Genomic DNA, 13,829 nt, shown 5'->3' on the forward strand with positions numbered 1-13,829 from the left:
TTATAGGCATAAAGGCTTTGAACCCCTCTCTTCAAGGAAAAAAGAAAAATAGATTCCGTGTATATGCCATTCTGGAAAAGGCAAAACAATGGAGACAATAAAAAGATCAGTGGTTGCCAGGAGTTTGCGGGGGAGGGGAGATGAATACATAGAAGACAGAAGTTTTTATGAGCAGTGAAAATACTTTGTATGACATTATAATGATTTTATGTCATCATACTTTTGTCCAAACCCATAGAAGTGCAACACTATTCACTTCATAAAGTGAACCCTAAGATGAACTAGGAACTTTGGTGATTATGATGTATCAGTGCAGTTCAGCCTTAGTTTAAAAAAAAAAGTCTTAAAATTAACAGTCAGGGTAGATGTTTTTGGCAAAACCTTTGTTTCACTTTTATATATGTATACACATTATATAAGTGTTTGCTGGACTGTGACGTAAAATGTGCTTTTTAGAATAAAAACGTTTGCAGGTTACTGTAGTTATACTGGCAAATAAAAGCACAAATTAATCTAAAAAGAAAAAAAAATAATGGTAGAATGTAGGTGTAAGGATATACATGTTCACTGTAAAATTCTTTTACCTTTACTGTATGTTTGAAAACTCTCATAAGAAAATGTTAGGGAAAAATCTTAAAAAAAAAAAAAAAATCATAGAATGTGTGGTTCCGTCCTCTCCTGCCTCAGGTGGTGGTTGGTTGTTAAGAAAGTTAGTCCAGCTGTCTGGCAGTATGTTATGGGACACGGTGATTTTTGCTGAACTGAATATAGAGCAGAAAGGACTCAGCACCATCCGCAGAAGATGCCCAAGGAGGACTTAACTACTTCTCTTGGTCTCAGATGATAGCCCCAAACTCTGATTGCTTTGATTCCCCATCCTGGCATCTCCACCCCAGAGTCAGTGCCAGCCATGCAAAGACTACAACTAGCCATTTCAGAGATAAGGTTATGTGTCAACTTTTATAGTTGGAAGGGACCAAGGGGGACTACCTAATCCTATTTCTTTTTTTGTGCGAATTTACCTAAATCAGTTGGGTCATGCAAAAATCTTAGATGATTTTGTTAGGTATCAGTAGTGGCCAAAAAGTTTGAGGTGAAAAAGGATTAACTTCCCACTACATCCTCACTATATTCATTAGTCAGGAGGCATCAGGTGATTCAAGCAACCTGAAAAATATCCGTATCTCTGCCTTCTGTCATTTCAGATGCTCTGGCCAGCACCTTGCAGACAGGCTCATGAGAGGCAGGCGTGGCGATGTTATAGGGACCATTGCTCTCACCCTCGTAGCTGGTATGAGGGAAACAGAGAGCGGTCTTTCCAAACAGAGGCTGGAAACAAGACTGCTTAGGGATCACCCCTGGGATGGCATCACTAAGGATGGTGCCAATCTCTCTAGGTTTTCAGTATGTTTATGAAAAGGAGGAGAGAACCTCTAAAATATTTTAGCCAGCCCACATTTCTTGAAAACCGTCTCTCACCAATGAGCCCTCTTTTCTAACATTCCATATGCCATTTAACAAGCTGCTATGTCACCAAGAAAAACTCATTCCAAAATTCACTACACCCAGATATTGATAACCTACTACCTACAGCCTACTTCGGGGTTGAGGTTTTCCAAGTAGAGTGCCTCTTGTTTTAATTGTCATAAAGTATACATAACATAGGGAATTCCCTGGTGGTCCAGTCGTTAGGACTCCGTGCTTTCATTGCAGGGGGGCCCAGGTTTGATCCCTGGTTGGAGAACTAAGATCCTGCATGCTGCGTGGCACGGCCCAAAAGAAAAACCAAAAGAACAAACCGAAAAAAAAACCCCAAAATGATATATATACATACATGACAAAATTTACCACTTCAACCATTTTTAAGTGTACACTTCCATGGCATTAAGTACCTTCACAATGTTGTGTAACCATCACCACGATTCATTTCCAAAACTGGTTCATCACTGCAGCTTCTCATTTCCCCTCCACCAGCCCCTGATAACCTTAATTCTACTTTATTTCCATAAATTTGCCTATTGTTAGTACCTCACATATGTGGAATAGTGCATTATTTGTCCTTTCGGGTCTGGCTTATTTTATTTGTCAAAATATCATTAAGGTTCATGCACATAGTGGCATGTGTCAGAATTTCCTTCCTTTTCAAGGCTGAGTGATATGCCCTTGTATGTATGCACCGCGTTTTGTTTAGCCATTCATCTTTGGATGAATATTTGGGTTCTTCCACCTTATGGGGAGCGGGGGACTGTGGATAATGTTGCTGCCCCTTTTTTAAATACCTAAACTTTATACAAAGTACATATCTCGATAGCATATTTTGGGGGATGATGTTTACATAGGGAAAATATTTATGCTGCAAAAATCAATATACTATTTTAAATAAAATAATGTATTGCGGTAAGTATTAAGTCCTAGACCAGATACAATTGGTAGAAAACTGGAACTGTGTGTAGACATTCTGAGAAGCCTCCAAGCATCAACAAACTGGGGACGTGGGCCTGGGGTGCTGCTGGTGCTGAGAACAGCCAGATGGCCTCACGCACAGCAACCTCACGCTGACAGCTGCATGGACGGTGTTCTGATCAGGAAGCACCGGGTTTTTTGGGGGTTTTTTTTAGCATTTTTACATCCTCACAAGAGAATTTGTCACTTCTGTACAGGTGTTTTATGTTTATGATGTCTTTATTTCATTTTAGGAAATCGGGAGGAGGGAGTTGGCTTCACATCTAATGCATTGTTAAGTTTTAATTACAATCTTAATTTATAATTTATAATTTATATTTATAATTTATAATTTATAATTTTAATTATTTCCCAGTGAAAATTGTGGGAAATTGGTTCCCTGTTAGCTTTGTGGCACACGACATTTTATTTTCAGGAATGAATTATTGGAATAACAAGGGAGATGCTTGCCTTTGAAGATATATTACAGAAAATGAAACACAGAAGAAGGAACGTGGGTGCAGAGGCAGGAAGAGTCCTGGTCCCCCAGAGTTCTTGGTGCTGCCTGGAGAAGAGCGGGGACCCCCCTTCCAGGCCCTGGCCCTCCCTGGTTCCTTAGGGGTCTCCTGTTGGGTCCATGTCAGAACCATCGAAGGGCCCAGAGAATAGGAGGAGGTCAAGTGTTAAGAGGAGTCATAGCCTTTGCCACTGCTTGTTAAAAGTCAACCGTGGGGCTTCCCTGGTGGTGCAGTGGTTGAGAGCCTGCCTGCCGATGCAGCGGACACGGGTTCGTGCCCCGGTCCGGGAAGATCCCACATGCCGCGGAGCGGCTGGGCCCGTGAGCCATGGCCGCTGAGCCTGCGCGTCCGGAGCCTGTGCTCTGCAACGGGCGAGGCCACAGCAGTGAGAGGCCTGCGTACCGCAAAAAAAAAAAAAAAAAAAAAAAAAAAGACTCAGCCGTGATGGGCCAGGACACACCGGGAGGCTTAGGAGAGATGAATGGGGCTTGGCCAGTTTTTGTGTCTGAGCGTGTAGGGAGATGTACGCACGTGAGCCGAGAGACATGTATTTTGCTTGCTGACTTGCCCACTCCTGGCCTGTGAAGGGCCGTGTTCCAGTCTTGGACTCACAGGCTTTCTTACTGCACAGTCAATATTTGCTGGTGAGAAATGAGTCCACTGGTACCGCCACGTCCAATACTCAGCCACACTGATTCTCTCTGATCAATGTCGTGTGCGTGGCTTGTAGTGTTAAGGCAACACCAAATCTATTTTTAATTCTCCCCTTCTTCCCATCTTCTGGAAAAGCGTGAAACCACTCTTCCTGACCAGCGGCCTCTCCTCCTCCTCCCCCAAATGTCAATTGGATTAACACGTTGCGGTTGGGGATGCCTCCACATCCGCTTACGGCACGTGGAAAGCAACGGCCTGGAGTCCTTGTGGGGTTTCAGTATTCATTCTCTCTTGATAATGTCCGCAGAAATTTACTCTGTTCTCAAGCCAGAGGGTGATGTGTGCAACTGCCAGGGCTGCACAGTCAGGCTGGACCCTCCCCAGGCGAGGGCTGTCGGGCCTGCTGCCTTACTGGCTCTAACGCAGCTTCTGGAACTAGAAAGGGACCCTCATGCTTTGAAGAGGTTCCAAAGCAGGGTCCATGGGAGCCCCTGTTCTGTGCAGCGCCAGTGGCCTTGTGGTGCTGGATGAGTCCAGAAGAGTGTTGGGTGGATAGATGCTGTGTGGGAGGACCAGCCCAGTGGGACCCCCTCCCCGGGCTGGCCTCGCTGGCTAGAGGGACCCACTAGACCAGATGGAGATGGTCCAAATGCTGACCTTCAACTTGGTTGCCTTTGTCAAGGTCTTGGGATCTCTCTACCCAGCCCACCCCTTTTTTCTCTTCCCTCTTCTCTGATTTCTTTGCCTTCTTGCTGTCTGCATCTCACCTAAGGGGAAAAGGATGCTTCTCCCTCTTTTTTTTTTTTTCTCTATTCCATGCTCTCTTTCCCTCCTTTCCCTCCCCCGTGGTCTCTAGTCTAAGGAGCATGGAGTGTATTTGAATTCCATCTCCTGTTGATTATTGGGTGTATTAACTTGGGTACCAGCATCTTCAAGGGTTGACTGGGGATGCAGATGCCTACATCTGGGGAGGTTGGGAGGACTGAGTGATCAGAGCAATCACTAAAACTCGTATAGCTCTGATGTTTATATGGCACTCTCTGGCTCTACGTGTGTGCACTGAATCCTCACGACCACCCATGGGACAAGACTGTTATCCTCAATTTAGATGAGGAAACTGAGGCCTAGAGAGGTCCACCAACTTGCTGAAAGTCATAGAGCTATTATAGGGTGAAGCCTGTGTTGGCCCCCAGCCTGCCTGGCTCCTCCCTTCACACCATGACAGGATTACCCGTGGAAGCATCTAGTACATGGGGAAATGATGTGTATTGAACGTCTATGGGTAAAAGTTCTTTAACATGCATTCTGGAAGATGTATTTATAAGTATTTAAAAGATTATTTATTCATATCATTTTTCTCTCCATTTTATTTTTTTTAATTTTATTTTTTTATACAGCAGGTTCTTATTAGTCATCAGTTTTATACACGTCAGTGTATACATGTCAATCCAAATCGCCCAATTCATCACCCCCCCACCCCACCCCCCCACGGCTTCCCCGCCTTGCTGTCCATACGTTTGTTCTCTACATCTGTGTCTCTATTTCTGCCCTGCAAACCGGTTCAACTGTACCATTTTTCTAGGTTCCACATACATGCGTTAATATACGATACTTGTTTTTCTCTTTCTGACTTACTTCACTTTGTATGACAGTCTCTAGATCCATCCACGTCTCAACAAATAACTCAATTTCGTTCCTTTTTATGGCTGAGTAATATTCCATTGTATATATGTACCACATCTTCTTTATTCATTCATCTGTCAGTGGGCATTTAGGTTGCTTCCATGACCTGGCTATTGTAAATACTGCTGCAGTGAATACAGGGGGGGCATGTGTCTTTTTGAATTATGGTTTTCTCTGGGTATATGCCCAGTAGTGGGATTGGTGGGTCGTATGGTAGTTCTATTTTTAGTTTTTTAAGGAACCTCCATACTGTTCTCCATAGTGGCTGTATCAATTTACATTCCCACCAACAGTGCAAGAAGGTTCCCTTTTCTCCACACACTCCCCAGCATTTGTTGTTTGAAGATTTTCTGATGATGCCCATTCTAACTGGTATGAGGTGATACCTCATTGTAGTTTTTTTTTTCCTTTTTTTTCACATACACACACTCTATTTTATTTTTACAAGAGATAAGTAAACTGACGCCAAGCATTGTAAGTGGATGACCACAACAAAAGCAACAGTGATTGCAATTACCAAACACGAAACACACTCATACTATGTCATAATATTGACATTCAGTCCAGTAGTCCTCCACTGTAACAACTCCTTTACTTTGCAGTGAAAATTGATTTGTATATTTTTTGCCTCTGAGTCCTTGTGGGATTTTTTCTTTTTATTCAAACAGAAAGTCACAAAAATTATGATCATCCTCAGCAGTTCACTCAGACCCATGTAATTATTTTTTTTCATCTTGATCTTTTGTTAGCACTTTTATGAATTCATCAGTTTTCCATTAGAGTTCTGAAAATGCTTATTCATTCAGTTCAGCAGTATAGTCAGTTACCTGTCCTTGTCAGAGTCTTTTCCATGAATTCCTTGAAGATGAAACCCTTTTATAGGAACATTTTTGCAAAAGCATCAGAGTACACCCAGAACTGTCTGTGAATGACAAAAGACTTACAAATGACCATGGTTAAAGATTTGATGAAAGTTCATAATAATGCAATTCACAAGGAAATTTAGTTATTTCTGAGATATACATTTTAAAGTAATAACTAGAATTATGACTTATAATGTTATACCAGAACATATAAGATTTTTAGAAATTTCATGTAATGTCTGAAACATTTATATTAACATATTTCCATACAAATAACCCAAAGAAAGTTTAGTATTAGTTGTTTTTGTTGTATGTTTGTTTTTTTATACTGCAGGTTCTTATTAGTCATCAATTTAATGCACATCAGTGTATACATGTCAATCCCAATTGCCTAATTCAGCACACCACCATCCCCAAGCCCCTGTGGTTTTCCCCCCTTGGTGTCCATATGTTTGTTCTCTACATCTGTGTCTCAAATTCTGTCCTGCAAACCGGTTCATCTGTACCATTTTTCTAGTTTACACATATGTGCGTTAATATACAATATTTGTTTTTCTCTTTCTGACTTACTTCACTCTGTATAACAGTCTCTAGATCCATCCACGTCTCAACAAATGACCCAATTTCGTTCCTTTTTATGGCTGAGTAATATTCCATTGTATATATGTACCACAACTTCTTTATCCATTCGTCTGTCGATGGGCATTTAGGCTGCTTCCATGACCTGGCTGTTGTAAATAGTGCTGCAATGAACATTGAGGTGCATGTGTCTTTTTGAATTATGGTTTTCTCTGGGTATATGCCCAGTAGTGGGATTGCTGGGTCATATGGTAGTTCTATTTTTAATTTTCTGAGGAACCTCCATACTATTCTCCATAGTGGCTGTATCAATTTACATTCCCACCAACAGTGCAAGAGGGTTCCCTTTTCTCCACACCCTCTCCAGCATTTGTTGCTTGTAGAATTTCTGATGATGCCCATTCTAACTGGTATGAGGTGATACCTCATTGTAGTTTTGATTTGCATTTCTCTAATAATTAATGATACGGAGCAGCTTTTCATGTACTTCTTGGCCATCTGTATGTCTTCTTTGGAGAAATGCCTATTTAGGTCTTCTGCCCATTTTTGGATTGGGTTGTTTGTTTCTTTATTATTGAGCTGCATGAGCTGTTTATATATTTTGGAGATTAATCCTTTGTCCGTTGATTTGTTTGCAAATATTTTCTCCCATTCTGAGGGTTGTCTTTTCATCTTGTTTATGGTTTCCTTTGCTGTGCAAAAGCTTTGAAGTTTCATTAGGTCCCATTTGTTTACTTTTGTTTTTATTTCTATTACTCTAGGAGGTGGATCAAAAAAGATCTTGCTGTGATTTATGTCAAAGAGTGTTCTTCCTATGTTTTCCTCTAAGACTTTTATAGTGTCTGATCTTAAATTTAGGTCTCAAATCCATTTTGAGTTTATTTTTGTGTATGGTGTTAGGGAGTGTTCTAATTTCATTCTTTTACATGTAGCTGTCCAGTTTTCCCAGCACCACTCATTGAAGAGACTGTCTTTTCTCCATTGTATATCCTTGCCTTCTTTGTCATAGATTAGTTGACCATAGGTGTGTGGGTTTATCTCTGGGCTTTCTATCTTGTTCCATTGATCTATGTTTCTCTTTTTATGCTAGTACCATATTGTCTTGATTACTGTAGCTTTGTAGTATAATCTGAAGTCAGGGAGTCTGATTCCTCCAGCTCTGTTGTTTTCCCTCAAGACTGCTTTGGCTATTCGGGGTCTTTTATGTCTCCATACAAATTTTAAGATTTTTTGCTCTAGTTCTGTAAAAAAATGCTATTGGTAATTTGACAGGGGTTGCATTGAATCTGTAGATTGCTTTGGGTAGTGTAGTCATTTTCACAATATTGATTCTTCCAATGCAAGAACATGGTATATCTCTCCACCTGTTGGTATCATCTTTAATTTCTTTCATCAGTATCTTATAGTTTTCTGCATACAGGTCTTTTGTCTCCCTAGGTAGGTTTATTCCTAGGTATTTTATTCTTTTTGTTGCAGTGGTAAGTGGGAATGTTTCCTTACAGTCTCTTTCAGATATTTCATCATTAGTGTATAGGAATGCAAGAGATTTCTGTGCATTAATTTTGTATCCTGCAACTTTGACAAATTCATTGATTAGCTCTAGTAGTTTTCTGGTGCCATTTTTAGGATTCTCTATGTATAGTATCATGTCATCTGCAAACAATGACAGTTTTACTTCTTCTTTTCCAATTTGTATTCCTTTTATTTCTCTTTCTTCTCTGATTGCTGTGGCTAGGACTTCCAAAGCTATGTTGAATAATAGTGGTGAGAGTGGACATCGTTGTCTTGTTCCTGATCTTAGAGGAAATGCTTTCAGTTTTTCACCAGTGACAATGATGTTTGCTGTGGGTTTGTCGTATATGGCCTTTATTATGTTGAGGTAGGTTCCCTTTATGCCCACTTTCTGGAGAGTTTTTATCATAAATGGGTGTTGAATTATCTCAAAAGCTTTTTCTGCATCTCTTGAGATGATCATATGGTTTTTATTCTTCAGTTTGTTAATATGATGTATCACATTGATTGATTTGCATATATTGAAGAATCCTTGCATCCCTGGGATAAATCCCACTTGATCATGGTGTATGATCCTTTTAATGTGTTGTTAGATTCTGTTTGCTAGTATTTTGTTGAGGATTTTTGCATCTGTTTTCATCAGTGATATTGGTCTGTAATTTTCTTTTTGTGTAGTATCTTCGTCTGGTTTTGGTATCAGTGTGATGGTGGCCTCATAGAATGAGTTTCGGAGTGTCCTTTCCTCTGCAATTTTTTGGAAGAGTTTGAGACGGATGGGTGTTAGCTCTTCTGTAAATGTTTGATAGAATTCACCCGTGAAGTCATCTGGTCCTGGACTTTTGTTTGTTGGAAGATTTTTCATCACAGTTTCAATTTCATTACTTGTGATTGGTCTGTTCATATTTTCCATTTCTCCCTGCTTCAGTCTTGGAAGGTTTTACCTCCCTAAGAATTTGTCCATTTCTTCCAGGTTGCCAATTTTATTGGCATACAGTTGCTTGTAGTAGTCTCTCAGGATGCTTTGTATTTCTGTGGTGTCTGTTGTAACTTCTCCTTTTTCATTTCTAATTTTATTGATTTGAGTCCTCTCCCTCTTTTTCTTGATGAGTCTGGCTAATGGTCTATCAATTTGTTTATCTTCTCAAAGAAGCAGCTTTTAGTTTTATTGATCTTTACTATTGTTTTCTTTGTTCCTATTTCATTTATTTCTGCTCTGATCTTTATGATTTCTTTCCTTCTGCTAACTTTGGGTTTTGTTTGCTCTTCTTTCTCTAGTTCCTTTAGGTGTAACGTTAGATTGTTTACTTGAAATTTTTGTTTCTTGAGGTAGGCTTGTATTGCTATAAACTTCCCTCTTAGAACTGCTGTTGGTGCATCCCATAGGTTTTGGATCATCGTGTTTTCATTGTCATTTGTCTCTAGGTATTTTTTGATTTCCTCTTTGATTCTTCAGTGATCTCTTGGTTATATAGTAATGTATCGTTTAGCTTCCATGTGTTTGTCTTTTTTACGTTTTTTCCCCTGTAAGTCATTTCTAATCTCATAGCTCTGTGGTCAGAAAAGATGCTTGATATGATTTCAGTTTTCTTAAATTTACTGAGGCTGGATTTGTTACCCAAGATGTGATCTATACTGGAGAATGTCCCATGCGCACTTGAGAAGAAAGTGTAATCTGCTGTTTTTGGTTGGAATGTCCTATAAATAGCAATTAAATCTATCTGGTCTATTGTGTCATTTAAAGCTTCTGTTTCTTTATTTATTTTCATTTTGGATGATCTGTCCATTGGTGTAAGTGAGGTGTTAAAGTCCCCCAGTATTATTGTGTTCCTGTCGATTTCCTCTTTTATAGCTGTTAGCAGTTGCCTTATGTATTGAGGTGCTCCTATGTTGGGTGCATATATTTGTGTAACTGTTATATCTTCTTCTTGGATTGATCCCTTGATCATTTTGTAGTGTCCTTCCTTGTCTCTTGTATCATTCTTTATTTTAAAGTCTACTTTTTCTGATATGAGTATTGCTATTCCAGCTTTCTTTTGATTTCTATTTGCATGGAATATCTTTTTCTATCCCTTCACTTTCAGTCTGTATGTGTCCTTAGGTGTGAAGTGGGTCTCTTGTAGACAGCATATATATGGGTCTTGATTTTGTATCCATTCAGCAAGCCTGTGTCTTTTCATTGGAGCATTTAATCCATTCACATTTAAGGTAATTATCGATATGTATGTTCCTATGACCATTTTCTTAATTGTTTTGGGTTTGTTTTTGTAGGTCCTTTTCTTCTCTTGTGTTTCCCACTTAGAGAAGTTCCTTTAGCATTTGTTGGAGAGCTGGTTTGGTGGTGCTGAATTCTTTTAGCTTTTGCTGTGTGTAAAGCTTTTGATTTGTCCATCGAATCTGAATGAGATCTTTGCTGTGTAGAGTAATCTTGGTTGTAGTTTCCTCCCTTTCATCACGTTAAGTATATCATGATACTCCCTTTTGGCTTGTAGAGTTTCTGCTGAGAAGTCAGGTAACCTTATGGGAGTTCCCTTATATGTTATTTGTCACTTTTCCCTTGCTGCTTTCAATAATTTTTCTTCGTCTTTAATTTTTGGCAATTTGATTACTATGTGTCTTGGCGTGTTTTTCCTTGGGTTTATCCTGTATGGGACTCGCTGCGCTTCTTGGACTTGGGTGTCTATTTCCTTTCCCATGTTTGGGAAGTTTTCAACTGTAATCTCTTCAAATATTTTCTCTGGTCCTTTCTCTCTCTCTTCTCCTTCTGGAACCCTTATAATGCAAATGTTGTTGCATTTAATGTTGTCCCAGAGGTCTCTTAGGCTGTCTTCATTTCTTTTCATTCTTTTCTCTTCATTCTGTTCCGCAGCAGTGAATTCCACCATTCTGTCTTCCAGGTCACTTATCCATTCTTCTCCCTCCATTATTCTGCTATTGATTGCTTATAGTGTATTTCACTATAGGTCATTTCAGTTATTGTGTTGTTCATCTGTTTGTTTGTTCTTTAATTCTTCTAGGTCTTTGTTAAACATTTCTTGCAGCTTCTCGATCTTTGCCTCCATTGTTTTTCCAAGGTCCTGGATCATCTTCACTGTCATTATTCTGAATTCTTTTTCTGGAAGGTTGCCTATCTCCACTTTATTTAGTTGTTTTTCTGGAGTTTCCTCTTGTTCCTTCATCTGGTACATAGCCCTCTGCCTTTTCATCTTGTCTATCTTTCTGTGAATGTGGTTTTTGTTCCACAGGCTGCAGGATTGTAGTTCTTCTTGCTTCTGCTGTCTGCTTCTGCTGTCTTTCATGCCGCCCTAGTATTGAAGCTCCCACCCCTGCTCCTCAGGCCGGGCCCCTCCATTTTAATTATACTCTTTCTTTTTTTGTTGTTTCCTCTTTATGCTTCTACTTACTCCCTTCTCTTGGGGACTTGGCCCAGCACTCCTTCTTTCCTTTGGTCTTTTCTACTTTTTGGACTACCTGCAGTTCCTCCTTCCCTTTTAGTTTGTTTTTTCTCCAGAGATCCCCCTTCCCTTTTTGTCTCCCTAAATTTTTCCTCCCAGCCCCCTGCTCCATGCCTTTTTTTCTTCTTCTTTCTTCCCCCCTCTCTGTCTCATCTCTGTGCTTTTATCTGTCTTGATACTTGCCAAACCAAATCCTGAAACTCCAGCCGGGTTTGAAGTCAGCTCCCAGACACACAGCATGACACAACCCCCAGGAATCATGCCAGCTTGGGGCTTCCTGTTCCACGATGCACAGGAGCAGAGGATGGATTATGGCTCCTTGAGCATCCATCCGGGTTCACTGTGTAGTGACTCCTGTTACAGGAAATGGACCACAGGCAGAGAGAGATCACTACAGCATGACTGTGGCTGAGAATTTCATCTCCCCAGTCAGAACAGTTCGGAATGAATTCTTGCATTCCTCATAAGTTAGCCAGACAGACACACACACACACACACAGGCAGGCAATAAATTTGTCAACCCATACAGTAATACACAGTTCTAAATATGGGCACAGTAGGAAGAGAGATGGTTACTGTGGGAACTATAATTTTTAATTTACTGGCTTGGAGCTCTAAAGCAGGGCCTGGTGCTTAATGTAGTGTTTTTACATTTGGGTATGTGCTCAAGAGAGGCATAAAATCTTGCAAAGCTCCTCCTGAACTGGAGAAGATTCAGGCCAATGGGAGGAGGGGGTTGAAAACTTCGGGAGGTGCAATGGGGCCAAGTAGCGAGCATGTAACAGTCAGAAGGGAAGAAGCAGACAGATCCTGGGAGCCCAGCTAATTAGCATGGAGGGGGCGCTTAATGACCAGCCAAGGCCATTTCTGTTAACTTGCAGATGAGGAGACCCAGGTCCAGAGACAGGGCTCGGAGAGGGGTCGACGTGGCCAGGGAAGGAGGGGCAGGAGCCAGAGGAGGTGTTCAAAGCAGTGCAACACACGGGGGATTTGGACTCCGAAAGTCTAGGCTTAAAGAGGGGCTTACCACTCAGGTTCTACCTTTTGTATTCCAGGCAGTGTTCTCAGCAGTTAGGACTCGTTTAATCTTCAGCGTGTCTCTGTGAGGCAAGTACTGCTCTTCTTGTGGCTGCTTTATAGATGGGCATTATGGTAGAGAGGGCGTCAGGCCTGGGTTTCATCCCGGGCATTCCGGCTCTTGAGTCCCTGTGCTGAACTGGCTACATTTCACTGCGTTTAAATCCTGACTTGGTTACTTCCTAGCTGTGTGATCTTGGGTAAGTTACCTAACCTTTCTGAGCCTTGATTTCCTCCCCAGTAAAATGAGGACAATCAGACCTCCCACATGTGGTTGCAATGAATCTTGGGAGAAAACGAACATATGGAAGTTCTCTGCAGGCGTGACGTTTTATTATTTACCATCCATGGAGAGAAGCTGATTGAGGGCCCTTTTTTTTTAATTGAGGTATAGTTGATTTACAGTGTTGTGTTAGTTTCAGGTGTAGAGCAAAGTGATTCAGTTATACATACATATGTTATATTTTTTTCAGATTTTTTTTCCATTATAGCTTGTTACAAGATATTGAGTATAGTTCCCTGTGCTATACAGTAGGTCCTTGTTTATCTATTTTATACATGGTAGTGTGTATCTGGTAATCCCAAACTCCTAATTTATCCCTCCCCCCACCTCCCCGCGCCCTTTCCCCTTGGTAACCATAGATTGTTTTCCTTGTGAGGGCCCTTTTCTTGAGGAATAATAGGACAAGAATTGGCATTGGGGATATTTCAACTTCTTAGGTAGGCGTCCCAAGTTGGCATCGCGTCTACCTGATGAACAGGTCCTCTTACTGCCTCCCCTCCCCCTCCCATCCTGCCACACTTGGCCAGCACGAGCTGTACCTAAGCCGTTCCCCCACCTCCCAGCGTTTCGGGCTGGCAAGGTTTCTGTGCAGCTCTCTTGAGCGGAGTGGGATGCAATGCCTTTTCCAACATTCTTTCACTCCATGACTGTTTATTTTGCACCTATTATGTGCCACCCATTGTCCTCAGCTCTGGGGGTACATTCGTGACTAAGAGAGTCTTTGTGCTCATAAAACTTGCTTTCTAATAAGGGCAATGGATAAGAA

At 41.0% G+C, this 13,829-nt stretch overlaps 1 protein-coding gene across 1 annotated transcript in view; it reads left to right on the forward strand.

The window, feature by feature from the left end:
- LARGE1 (LARGE xylosyl- and glucuronyltransferase 1) overlaps nucleotides 1-13,829 on the forward strand; it is a 596,546-nt gene that overhangs the window by 227,294 nt on the left and 355,423 nt on the right.

Source organism: Mesoplodon densirostris, chromosome 11, assembly GCF_025265405.1.
Source record: "Mesoplodon densirostris isolate mMesDen1 chromosome 11, mMesDen1 primary haplotype, whole genome shotgun sequence".
In the NCBI taxonomy this organism is placed as follows: Eukaryota; Metazoa; Chordata; class Mammalia; order Artiodactyla; family Ziphiidae; genus Mesoplodon; species Mesoplodon densirostris.